This window comes from Bombina bombina, chromosome 6, assembly GCF_027579735.1.
Source record: "Bombina bombina isolate aBomBom1 chromosome 6, aBomBom1.pri, whole genome shotgun sequence".
Classification (NCBI taxonomy): Eukaryota; Metazoa; Chordata; class Amphibia; order Anura; family Bombinatoridae; genus Bombina; species Bombina bombina.
This window is the reverse complement of record NC_069504.1, coordinates 874,128,827-874,141,136: the sequence shown is the minus strand read 5'-3', so window position 1 is coordinate 874,141,136 and position 12,310 is coordinate 874,128,827. Positions and strand designations below refer to the sequence as shown.

Below are 12,310 nucleotides of genomic sequence, written 5' to 3'. Positions count from 1 at the left end.
GAGGTTCCGGTGGAACCGCCGTTACAACTCTGTTCCACATGTTATGACAATATTACTATTTCTAAAAAGAATAAAGTATTTAGTACAACTGAGCTGTCCACCTCTGAGGGTTCTCTGTCCCGCGAGGTGCGTTCTCTACAAGCAGTTCCCCAGGCCAATACTAATCCTCCCGTGGGAGGGGTCCTCTGGCCTCCAGACTAAGCCGATCAGTTGCAGACAGCGGTTTTTGCGGCCATAAATGCGATGCCTCGTCCTACTAAGCACAAGTGGAAGGTACGGTACTGCTATCCATCTTAGGGGTATTTGACTCCGGTGGATATCTCAGATATATTATCCACGGAGGAGGGCAACACCCGATTTTTCGGATGAGGCCGCTTCTGAGTCGGAATTGGCTACCTCTAGGCCTCCGTCGAAGGAACCAGATTTCAAATTTAAGATGGAGCATTTGCATCTTCTGCTGAAGGAAGTGCTTGCTACTCTGGAGGTTCCGGAACCGAAACTACCGGAGGAACCTTCTATCCCTAAATTGGATAGGGTTTACGAGGACAGGGTAGAGCCCCAGGCCTTACCGGTTCCTATCAAAATGGTGAAGATTATTAAAAATGAATGGGAGAATTGACAAGGAAGGAAATAGCAGACAAACATATATACAACTGTCAGAATTGGTATGAATATCTTCTACTCTCACAATACATTAACCATAACAAGAATAAATTAGACCTTGTTAGACCACTCACCCCTTTTGAATCCATATGCTTCTCTACGGGTACCTCGAAAAAGGGGTTATCACAGTCATACAAACTGTTATTAGCGATGCACTCACAACAGTTACCATCCTATACTAGGGTGTGGGAGGGGGAATTACAAAAGTCTTTGGCACCAAAAGAGTGGAAGACGATCTTTCACCAGATGGGAAGAGCTCCATCTTCTATGAACATCACAGAGACCAATATGAAGTTACTTACCAGATGGTACCTGACCCCAAAAAGATTATCTAATATTTACCCAAATACCAGCAAACTCTGTTGGAGAGGATGTGGTCAGGAAGGGACTCTCTCACATATATGGTGGAATTGTCCTTTATTAAGACATTACTGGAATGACATACAGATAGAAATAGAAAAGATACTAGCAACCCAATTGGAAAATAACCCATTTTTATTTAATAGAGCACCTAAAATAAAGTGTAAACTGAGATCAATGTTACTATACATTATGTTAAATTGTGCTAAACAGCTAATGCCAGGGTTATGGAAAAGCACAAGAGTTCCTAAGGTACAAGAGTGGAGGGAACAGGTATCAAGGCTATTATCCCTAGAAAAATACCACTATCAGCAAACCAACCGTATTGAAGAATACCATTCCATAATTTTTTTGTGGGAAGATTATATGGGGGCGATAAAGGTGCAATCTAAATGAGAATAAGAACATACCAGAAATTTATGGGGCAGTGAGTTTGGGAGAAGTGTCCCAGATAGCGAAAGAGGTGGAAAGAACCTATAACAGAGGGTCTGAATTAGTCCTCTCTAGATGTGACAAATAAAAAAAGTAAGTGCAACAACAGTTTTATAATATCGCGATTGTCAAAACCGAAGTCAAGGAACAACAAGTTGCTATTTCTATTAATATTTGTTTATTATGTTGTTGTTACATTTACTGTTAACTCCATTAACCTGTATAATGAAAACCTAATAAAAAATTTAAATAAAAAAAATAAAAAAATGAATGGGAGAAACTGGGTTCGCCCTTTTCTCCCTTGTCTTCTTTTAAGAAGCTTTTCCCCGTTCCTGACGCGCAGCTTGAACTGTGGGGAACCGTCCCTAAGTCTCGCTTGCTTTCCCTCCCATTCAAGGGGAAGGTTTTGTTTGGCCCAGGCCTGTATTCCATCATATCTACAGTCACGGGCGGCAAGGGTGCCTTCTTACCTCAGGATAAGAAAACCAAACGTAAGGGATCTACTTTTCGTCCCTTTCGTACAGACAAGTCTCAGTGCCAGCAGACTCCACAAAATCTGAGCAATCCAAGGGATCTTGGAAGCCAGCAAACTCTTGGAACACGTCCAAGCAAAACAAGAAGCCCGCAGAGTCAAAATCAGCATAAAGGGGTGGCTCCCGACCCATCCTTGGACCAGATAGGGGGCAGACTATCTTTCTTCGTGGGGGCCTGGAGGGGAGACGTTACAGACCCGTGGGTCCTGGAGGTTGTTGCCCAGGGGTACAGGATAGGTTTCAAATCGTATCCGCCCAGGGGCAGGTTCCTCCTTTCAAATATCTCTTCACGCCCACAAAAGAGAGACGCCTTCCTTGGGTGTGCAAGGGATCTCTCATCTCTTAATAAAGGACTCTTTATGTTGGAGGATACTCCTTCCTTATCTAAAACTACTAACTGTGTATTCTGTGAGGAGGTTCCGGTGGAACTGCCAATACAACTCTGTTCTACATGTTATGACAATATTACTATTTCTAAAAAGAATAAAGTATTTAGTACAACTGAGCTGTTGTCAGGGTTTTTTCCCTGTTGTGTTTGCCATGTGCTGCTGGCAGCCATTTTACTCACCTCTCTTGCTGACCTGGTGCATACTGCTCATTTCCTGCACTTTCTTTTATGGCCAGACTGGTGTCATCATCCGTGTGAGACAGGATGCAGTCTCAGAATTGTGATGTCATCATTTATTATTTAAAGGGCCTCTGTTCAGTATGCTTTGCCCTTGCATTTTCTCAAACCTGTTTGTGCGAGCTCCTGTGTATTACCTGGCTGTCTGACGTCGCTCCTGGTTCCTGATCCCTGGCTTGTTCCTGACTCTGCTGTTCTCCTTGTTCCTGATTCCCGCTCGTCTGACTATTCGCTTTGGCTCCTGACTCGGCTCGTCTGACTACCAGTTCTGGTTTTGATTCCTGGCTTGTTATTTGACTTGTGGACTTTTTATTATTTTTTGCTATTAATAAAGGTGTGATTATTTTTGCACTTCTTGTCTCAGTCTGATTTCTGGCACCCTGACATTACGCAAGGGCCATGAATCCTGATGGTGCTAATAATCCACCTTTACCTGTCATAATTTCCAGGATGGATGAACAGGATCACCGCTTGGATCAATTTGCACTACCCTGCAAACCCTGCTGACTCGCACTGTACATTTGGACCAAAGTGTTCCGCAAGTTATGGCTGCACCTAGTCCTACCAGGAGCATGTCCAGTTCTGCACCTCTACCTCAGCGATATGGAAGCGATCCTAATCAATGCAGAGGGTTTTTGAACCAGGTGGGCATTTACTTTGAGATGTTACCTCAGGTGTTTCCCTCTGACAGAGCTAAGGTGGGATTTCTCATCTCGTTACTCTCTGACACAGCTCTTGCCTGGGCTAATCCCTTGTGGGAGACCAATAAACCTGTGATTTCAAATTACCCTGAATTTGTGGCCTCCTTTCGAAGGGTATTTGATATTCCGGCTCGCTCCTCCTCTGCTGCTTAACGACTCATGTCCATTCAGCAAGGTACAAGATCTGTTGCTCAATATGCCATTGAGTTCCGTACGCTTGCTGCAGAGGTAGGTTGGAACAATGAAGCCCTTGTTGCCTCCTTCTTTCATGGGCTCTCTGATGTGATTAAAGACGAAGTTGCTGCCAGAGATTTACCAGAAGATCTTGAGGCATTGGTGTCTTTTTTTATCCTAATTGACATCCGACTAAGTGAGAGGTCCTCTTTCAAGGAGCGCTTGCGGAAGTCTCCTGTTCCGTTGTCTCCTACGTGTTTTTTCCCACCCCTGCCTCCCTCTCCTCCCATGCCTCCTGGTCCCGAGTCTCCAGGTACTGCTGAGTTGGGATTCACGCGTCTCTCTGCGGCGGAGAGGGTCTTTAGGAGGAGGGAGGGGCTCTGCCTCTATTGTGGGTTACAGGGTCACCTTTTGAAGTCTTGTCCTACACAGCCGGGAAACGCTTACACCTAAGGTCCTGTCGGGGGCAGACCTTGGATGGTTTATCCTCGTCCCCGGAACCACTAAAGGAGAAACCTTTGGTCACCGTTGTCCTTTCCTGGGTGGACTCCTCCATAGTCACCCAGGCTCTTGTTGACTCTGTTACTGCGGGCTATTTCATTGACAGTGCTTTTGTATCAAAGCACTCCATTCCTGTTTTGCCTCGGTCCGTTCCGCTTGCTATTGAGGCCATTGATGGCAGGCCCCTTCAGCCCGCACTCGTTACTCACGAAACTGCTCCGTTATCCATGGCTGTTGGGGCTCTCCATTTTGAAATCCTCCAGTTCCAGGTGATAAACTCTCTGCATTTTCCGGTTATTCTGGGTTATCCCTGGCTCCAAAAGCACAATCCCAGTCTCTACTGGCGCAGGTCCGAAATTTTGTTGTGGTCTCCGCAATGTATTTCCACTTGTCTTTGGAAACCAGTTAAAGTCTTGTGCACGTTTTCGGTATCTCAATTGCCAGAGGAGTACCGAGAGTTCCTAGACATTTTTGACAAGGTGCATGCCAGTACGTTGCCTCCTCACCGGTCTTACGATTGTGCCATAGACCTGCAACCCGGAGCCATTCCTCCTCGGGGCCGGGTTTACCCTCTGTCTGTTGCAGAGAATTGTGCTATGGAGGAGCATGTTGCCGATGCTCTGTTGCAGGGGATCATCCGCAAATCCTGCTCTCCTGCAGGGGCTGGCTTCTTCTTTGTGAAGAAAAAGGGTGGCGAGTTAAGACCATGCATCGATTATAGGGGTTTTAATCGTCTTACCATTAAGAATGCTTACCCTATTCCGCTCATTACGGAACTCTTTGACCACCTCAAGGGAGCTACGGTCTTTACTAAACTTGATTTGAGAGGAGCGTACAATCTCATTAGTATCAAGGAGGGCCACGAATGGAAAACAGCATTTAACACCAGGAGTGGGCATTATGAGTATCTTGTAATGCCCTTTGGCCTATGTAATGCTCCTGCTGTTTTCCAGTAATTTGTTAATGATGTCCTACGAGATATGTTGCAACAATGTGTTGTGGTGTACTTAGACGACATCTTCATACACTCACCCACACTTGAGGCTCATCGTTCTGATGTTACACGGGTTCTTCAGAGACTACGTGAGAACGGCCTGTTTTGTAAACTCGAGAAATGTGAGTTCCATCAGTCTCAAGTAACCTTCCTAGGTTATGTTATCTCCGTTGCAGGGTTCTCCATGGATCCTGACAAGTTATCTGCAGTTCTGCAGTGGCCTCGCCCAGTCGGTCTTCGGTCTATTCAATGTTTTTTGGGGTTCGCCAATTACTATAGAAAGTTTATTAAAAACTTTTCTTCCTTGGTCAAACCTATCACAGACATGACCCGTAAAGAGAATGATCCACTCCATTGGTCACCTACTGCCATTAAGGCCTTTGATCGTCTTAAGACTGCCTTTGCTGCCGCTCCAGTTCTGGCTCATCCTAACCCTGTTCTTGAGGTCGATGCGCCTGAGACTGGAGTAGGTGCCCTCTTGTCTCAACGTCCTACGCCTGATGGTTCCTTGCATCTGTGTGGTTTCTTCTCTAAGAAATTATCTCCAGCGGAGTGCAATTATGAAATTGGCGACAGGGAATTACTGGCCATAATTTTGGAACTCAAGGAATGGAGGCATCTTCTCGAGGGTACTAGTGTGCCAGTGCTCATTCTTATTGACCACAAGAATTTAACTTATCTATCTGAAGCAAAACGTTTGTCGCGTTTTAATTATGTGGTCTCCTACCTGCCTGGTAGTAAGAATGTTAGGGCTGATGCCCTCTCTCGACAATTTTCGCCTCTGTCCAAGGAGGAGTCTGTACCTACTCCAGTTATACCTCCTGACCATATTTTGGCTACCATACGTACTAATCTGACTTCTCCCTTGGGGGAGGAGATCCTGGCTGCACAAACCAATGCATCTCCTGAGAAACCTAGTGGTAAGTGTTTTGTTCCTGAGAATCTTTGAACTAAACTTTTGCACATTTACCACTATCCTAAAGCCGCAGGTCACCCAGGCAAGAACCCAATGATTTGGTCTGTCACTCGACAATTCTGGTGACCAGCTCTTTGTTCTGATGTTGCTGCGTATGTTGCCTCCTGCTCAGTTTGTGCACATAATAAGACTCCTCGACGTCTTCCTGTGGGTCTTCTTCAACCTATTGCTAATGGTGAGAGCGTCCTTGGACACATCTTTCCATGGACTTCATTGTCAAGCTCCCTGTTTCCAATGGCAATACTGTTATCCTTATGGCGGTTGACCGTTTTTCTAAAATGTCACATTGCATTCCTTTGAAGAAGTTGCCTACCGCTCAGGAGCTTGCTTCAATTTTTGCCCGGGATGTCTTCCGTTTACATGGGTTACCCAAGGAGATAGTGTCAGACCGGGGTAGCCAGTTTGTCTCCAGATTTTGGCGTTCCTTTTGTGCTCAAAAGGGCATCCAGCTTTCCTTCTCCTCGGCATATCACCCTCAATCCAATGGGGCTGCGGAACGGTCTAACCAAGCACTGGAACAGTTCCTCCGTTGCTATGTCTCAGATCACCACAATAATTGGTCTGAACTGTTACCTTGGGCAGAGTTTGCTCGTAATAGTGCTATTAATGCTTCCTCCAAGTTATCCCCGTTCATGGCGAATTATGGGTTTCAACCATCCTTGTTGCCCGATTCATTCATGTCTCAGGGTATTCCGGCTTTGGAGGAGCATCTCCGGCAACTTCGTTCCACGTGGGTGCAGATTCAGGATTGCCTTCATCGTTCTATGCAGCGCCAAATGTTCCAGGCTGATCGTAGGCGTTTGCCCGCGCCTTCCTACCAGGTTGGTGAGAGAGTTTGGCTGTCCTCCCGCAACTTGAACCTTTGTGTGCCTTCCAATAAACTGGCTCCCCGTTATGTTGGTCCTTTTCGAATACTCCGACGGGTCAATCTTGTGGCCTACACTCTTGACCTTCCTCCTGCAATGCGCATCTCCAATGTTTTCCATGTCTCCCTCTTGAAACCATTGGTTTTTAATCGGTTTACCACTGTGTTGCCTCGTCCCTGCCCTATCTTTGTTGACAACCATGAGGAGTATGAGGTCAGCAGCATTATTGACTCTCGTATGTCCAGGGGCCGCGTACAGTATTTGGTTCACTGGAGGGGCTACGGGCCGAAGGAGCGTTCATGGGTTCCCTCCTCTGATGTTCATGCTCCCGCCCTCCTCCGTGCCTTCCATGCCCGTTTCCCAAATAAGCCTTTTGTCCTCTCGCAGGGGAGGGGTCGTTGAGGGGAGGGTACTGTCAGGGTTTTTCCCCTGATCTGTTTGCCATGTGCTGCTGGTAGCCATTTTACTCACCTCTCTTGCTGATCCTGGTGCATACTGTGTGATGATGCTCATTTCCTGCACTTTCTTTTATGGCCAGACTGGTGTCATCATCCGTGTGAGACAGAATGCAGTCTCAGAATTGTGATGTCATCACTTATTATTTAAAGGGCCTCATTATTTTTTGCTATTAATAAAGGTGTGATTATTTTTGCACTTTTTGTCTCAGTCTGATTCCTGGCACCCTGTCAGCTGTCCACCTCTGAGGGTTCTCTGTCCCGTGAGGTGCGTTCCCTACAAGCAACTTCGATTACACAAGCTGTTCCCCAGAGCACTACTAATCCTCCCATGGGAGGGGTCCTTTGGCCTCCAGACTTTGCCAATAAGTTGCAGACGGCGGTTTCTGCGGCCATAAATGCGATGCCTCGTCCTACTTAGCGCAAGCAGAAGGTATGGCACTGCTATCCATCTCAGGGGTCTTTGACTCTGGTGGATATCTCAGACAGATTATCCGCGGAGGAGGGCAACTCCGATTTTTCAGATGAGGCCGCTTCTGAGTCGGAATTGGCTACCTCTAGGCCTCCGTCGGAGGAACCAGATTTAAGATGGAGCATTTGCATCTCCTGCTGAAGGAAGTGCTTGCTACTCTGGAGGTTCCGGCACCGAAACTACCGGAGGAACCTTCTATCCCTAAATTGGATAGGGTTTACGAGGACAGGGTAGAGCCCCAGGCCTTACCGGTTCCTATCAAAATGGCGAAGATTATTAAAAATGACTGGGAGAATTGACAAGGAAGGAAATAGCAGACAAACATATATACAACTGTCAGAATTGGTATGAATATCTTCAACTCTCACACTACATTAACCATAACAAGAATAAATCAGACCTTGTTTGACCACTCACCCCTTTTAAATCCATATGCTACTCTACGGGTACCTCGAAAAAGGGGTTATCACAGTCATACAAACTGTTATTAGCGATGCACTCACAACAGTTACCATCCTATACTAGGGTGTGGGAGGGGGAATTACAAAAGTCTTTGGCACCAAAAGAGTGGCAGACGATCTTTCACCAGATGGGAAGAGCTCCATCTTCTATGAACATCACAGAGACCAATATGAAGTTACTTACCAGATGGTACCTGACCCCAAAAAGATTATCTAATATTTACCCAAATACCAGCAAACTCTGTTGAAGAGGATGTGGTCAGGAAGGGACTCTCTCACATATATGGTGGAATTGTCCTTTATTAAGACATTACTGGAATGACATACAGATAGAAATAGAAAAGATACTAGCATCCCAATTGGAAAATAACCCATTTGTATTTTTATTTAATAGAGCACCTAAAATAAAGTGTAAACTGAGATCAATGTTACTATACATTATGTTAAATTGTGCTAAACAGCTAAAACCAGGGTTATGGAAAAGCACAAGAGTTCCTAAGGTACAAGAGTGGAGGGAACAGGTATCAAGGCTATTATCCCTAGAAAAATACCACTATCAGCAAACCAACCGTATTGAAGAATACCATTCCATACATTTTTGTGGGAAGATTATATGGGGGCGATAAAGGTGCAATCTAAATGAGAATAAGAACATACCAGAAATGTATGGAGCATTTGCATCTCCTGCTGAAGGAAGTGCTTGCTACTCTGGAGGTTCCGGAACCGAAACTACTGGAGGAACCTTCTATACCTAAATTGGATAGGGTTTACGAGGATAGGGTAGCACCCCAGGCCTTACCGGTACCTATCAAAATGGTGAAGATTATTAAAAAGAAAATTTATGCTTACCTGATAAATTTATTTATTTTTTGACACGATGAGTCCACGGATCATCCTAATTACTAATGGGATATTCACCTCCTGGTCAGCAGGAGGTGGCAAAGAGCACCACAGCAAAGCTGTTAAATAGCTACTCCCTTCACTCCCACTCCAGTCATTCGACCAAAGTTAAGGATAGAAAGGAAAAACCAAGGTGCAGAGGTGTCTGAAGTTTTATAATAACCAACAACCTGTCTTACAAGAACAGGGCGGGCCGTGGACTCATCGTGTCAAAAAAGTCCACGGATCATCGTAATTACTAATGGGATTCAATACCCAAGCTAGAGTACACAGATGATATGGGAGGGACAAGACAGGGAACCTAAATGGAAGACACCACTGCTTGAAGAACCCTTCTCCCAAAAGCGGCCTCAGCCGAGGCAAAAGTGTCAAATTTGTAGAACTTTGAAAAAGTGTAAAGAGAGGACCAAGTTGCAGCCTTCCACAGAAGCTTCATTTTTGAATACCCATGAGGAAGCAACAGCCCTCGTGGAATGAGCCGTAACCCTCTCAGGAGGCTGCTGTCCAGCAGTCTCATATGCAAAACATATGATACTCTTCAGCCAAAAGGAAAGAGAAGTAGCCATAGCTTTCTGTCCCTTATGTTTTCCTGAGAAAATCACAAACAAAGATGAAGACTGGCGAAAGTCCTTAGTCGCCTGCAGGTAAACCCTTAAAGCACGGACCACGTCCAAATTGTGCAGAAGACGTTCTTTCTGAGAAGAAGGATTAGGACACAAAGAAGGAACAACAATCTCCTGATTAATGTTCCGATCAGAAACAACCTTAGGAAGAAATCCTAATTTAGTACGTAAAACTACCTTATCTGAATGGATAATAAGGTAAGGAGACTCCTACTGCAATGCCGAGAGCTCTTAGCACCTGGTATTCCCAGGCGGTCTCCCATCCAAGTACTAACCAGGCCTGACCCTGCTTAGCTTCTGAGATCAGACGAGATCGGGCACATTCAGGGTGGTGTGGCCGTAGGTTCTACGAGCAGAAGAAATAGCAACAAGAAATAAAACTTTCCAAGATAACAACTTAATAACTAAGGAATGCATAGGCTCAAACGGAGCCCCTTGAATAATTTTGAGAACTAAATTAAGACTTCATGGAGGAGTAACTGGTTTGAACACAGGCCTGATCCTGAAGGCCTGACAAAATGATTGTACATCTGTGACATCCGCCAGACGTTTGTGTAACAAAATAGATAAGGCTGAGATTTGACCCTTTAGAGAATTTGTTGATAATCCTTTCTCCAAACCCTCTTGAAGAAAAGACAAAATTCTAGGGATCCTAATTCTACTCCATGAGTAGCCCTTGGATTCACACCAAATCTTATGGTAAATCTTTCTAGTTACAGGCTTACGAGCCTGAATCATGGTCTCTATGACAGTCAGAAAACCCCCGCTTGGCTAAAATTGGTATTGATAAAAAAGCATCCAATCTTCAAGCAGTCAGCTTCAGAGAAACTATATATAGGAAGGGTCCTTGAAGTAGAAGATCCTTCCTCAACTGACGTTTCCAAGGTGGCAGAGTTGACATGTCCACCAGGTCTGCATACCAAATACTGCGAGGCCAAGCTGGTGCAATGAGGATCCCAAGGTCCTCTCCTGCTTGATTCAAGCAATAACTCTAGGAAGAGGAGCCAACGGAAGAAATAGGTATGCTAAACTGAAGATCCAAGGCGCCGCCAGTGCAACTTCAGTACCACCTGAGGGTCCCTGGACCTTGACTCGAGCCTCGGAAGCTTGGCATTCTGCCGAGATGCTATGAGATCGAATTTCGACTGACCACATCTGAGAATCAGACTGGAAAACACTTCCGGATGGAGTTCCCACTCCCCCAGATGAAAAATCTGCCTGCTCAGGAAGTCTGCCTCCCAGTTGTCCACCCCTGGGATGAGGATCGCCGACAGACCGCAACAGTGGGCTTCCGCCCCCAGAATTTAGATTACCTCTATCATCACTAAGAAACTCCTCGTTCCTCCCTGATGATAGATGTAAGTCACTGAAGATATGTTGTCCGACTGAAACCTGATAAAGTGGAACCGGGCTAACTGGGGCCAGGCCAGAAGAACATTGAAGATCGCTCTCAGCTCCAGCATGTTTATGGTTAGAACAGACTCAGACTGAGTCCAGGCTCCCTGAGTCTTTAGGGAGCCCCAGACTGCTCCCCATCCTAGAAGCTGACATCTGTTGTCATAATCACCCAGGAAGGTCTGCAAACGCAGGTTCCCTGGGAGAGATGATTTAAAGACAACCCCCATGAAAGAGAATCCCTTGTCTCCTGCTCCCGTATTATTTGAGGAGACAAGTCCGCATAATCTCCTTTACTGAGCCACTTATGGCCAAGGAGTGGACTGCAGAACTAAATCGGAATCAAAATCTTTAAATTCCTGACTTCTGTCAGAAAAAACTACATTGGTAGGGAATTTAATGTTCCTAAACAAGATACTCTTGAGTTTGGAACTACGCAGCTCCTTTTCCAAACTAACCTTCCAACCAAGAGATCGCAGGACGGAAGACCACAATGTCGAGAGGAATCTTGCTTGTTGAAAGGATGGCGCCTGGCCCAGGATGACGTCCAGATAGGGCGCCGCTGCAATTCGCTTTAACCCGAAGCACTGTCAACAGCGAAGGGGAAGAGCCCCAAATAGGAAGTGTTTGACTAGAAAGGCAAACCTTAGAAACTTGTGATCATCCTTGAGAATAGGAATATGTAGGAACACATCCTTTCATTCTGTTGTTGTCATGAATTGACCCTCTTGGGCCCAAGGAAGAATGGAACGAATAGTTTCATTAGGAACCACAAACAGAACGGAATAGAAACCCAGACCTCGTTCCTGCCTTCGAACAGAAACTATCACTCCCAGGTCGGAGAAGTTCCATACAAGTGCAAAAATGGCTCTCCTTCTGTATGGTCTGCAGAAGATCTTGAAAGCAGAACCTGCCCCTGGGAGGAAAAATCTTAAACTCCAGTTTGTAACTTGTTTGAACGAAGAAGGAAAGCCTGCCCCCCACAAGATCCGGTCTCGGATCGGAGGTGGGCCTCCATGAAGGGTTGGACTGCTCCTGCTTGGAAGAGGGAGTAGAAGGATTTTCCTTAAAATTTGAAAGGAAAGAAAATTACTCTGTCCACTTTATATTTCCGTAATATCAGAGATATCACCGTCAAATCAGGCCCAAACAAGGTCCTTCCCTTGTAAGGATTACCAC

The 12,310-nt window shown here is 45.6% G+C and overlaps 1 pseudogene; it reads right to left on the bottom strand.

Moving 5' to 3' along the window:
- Positions 1 to 9,962: 9,962 nt before the first annotated feature.
- Positions 9,963 to 10,081, bottom strand: LOC128665204 (uncharacterized; annotated as a pseudogene).
- Positions 10,082 to 12,310: the final 2,229 nt, after the last annotated feature.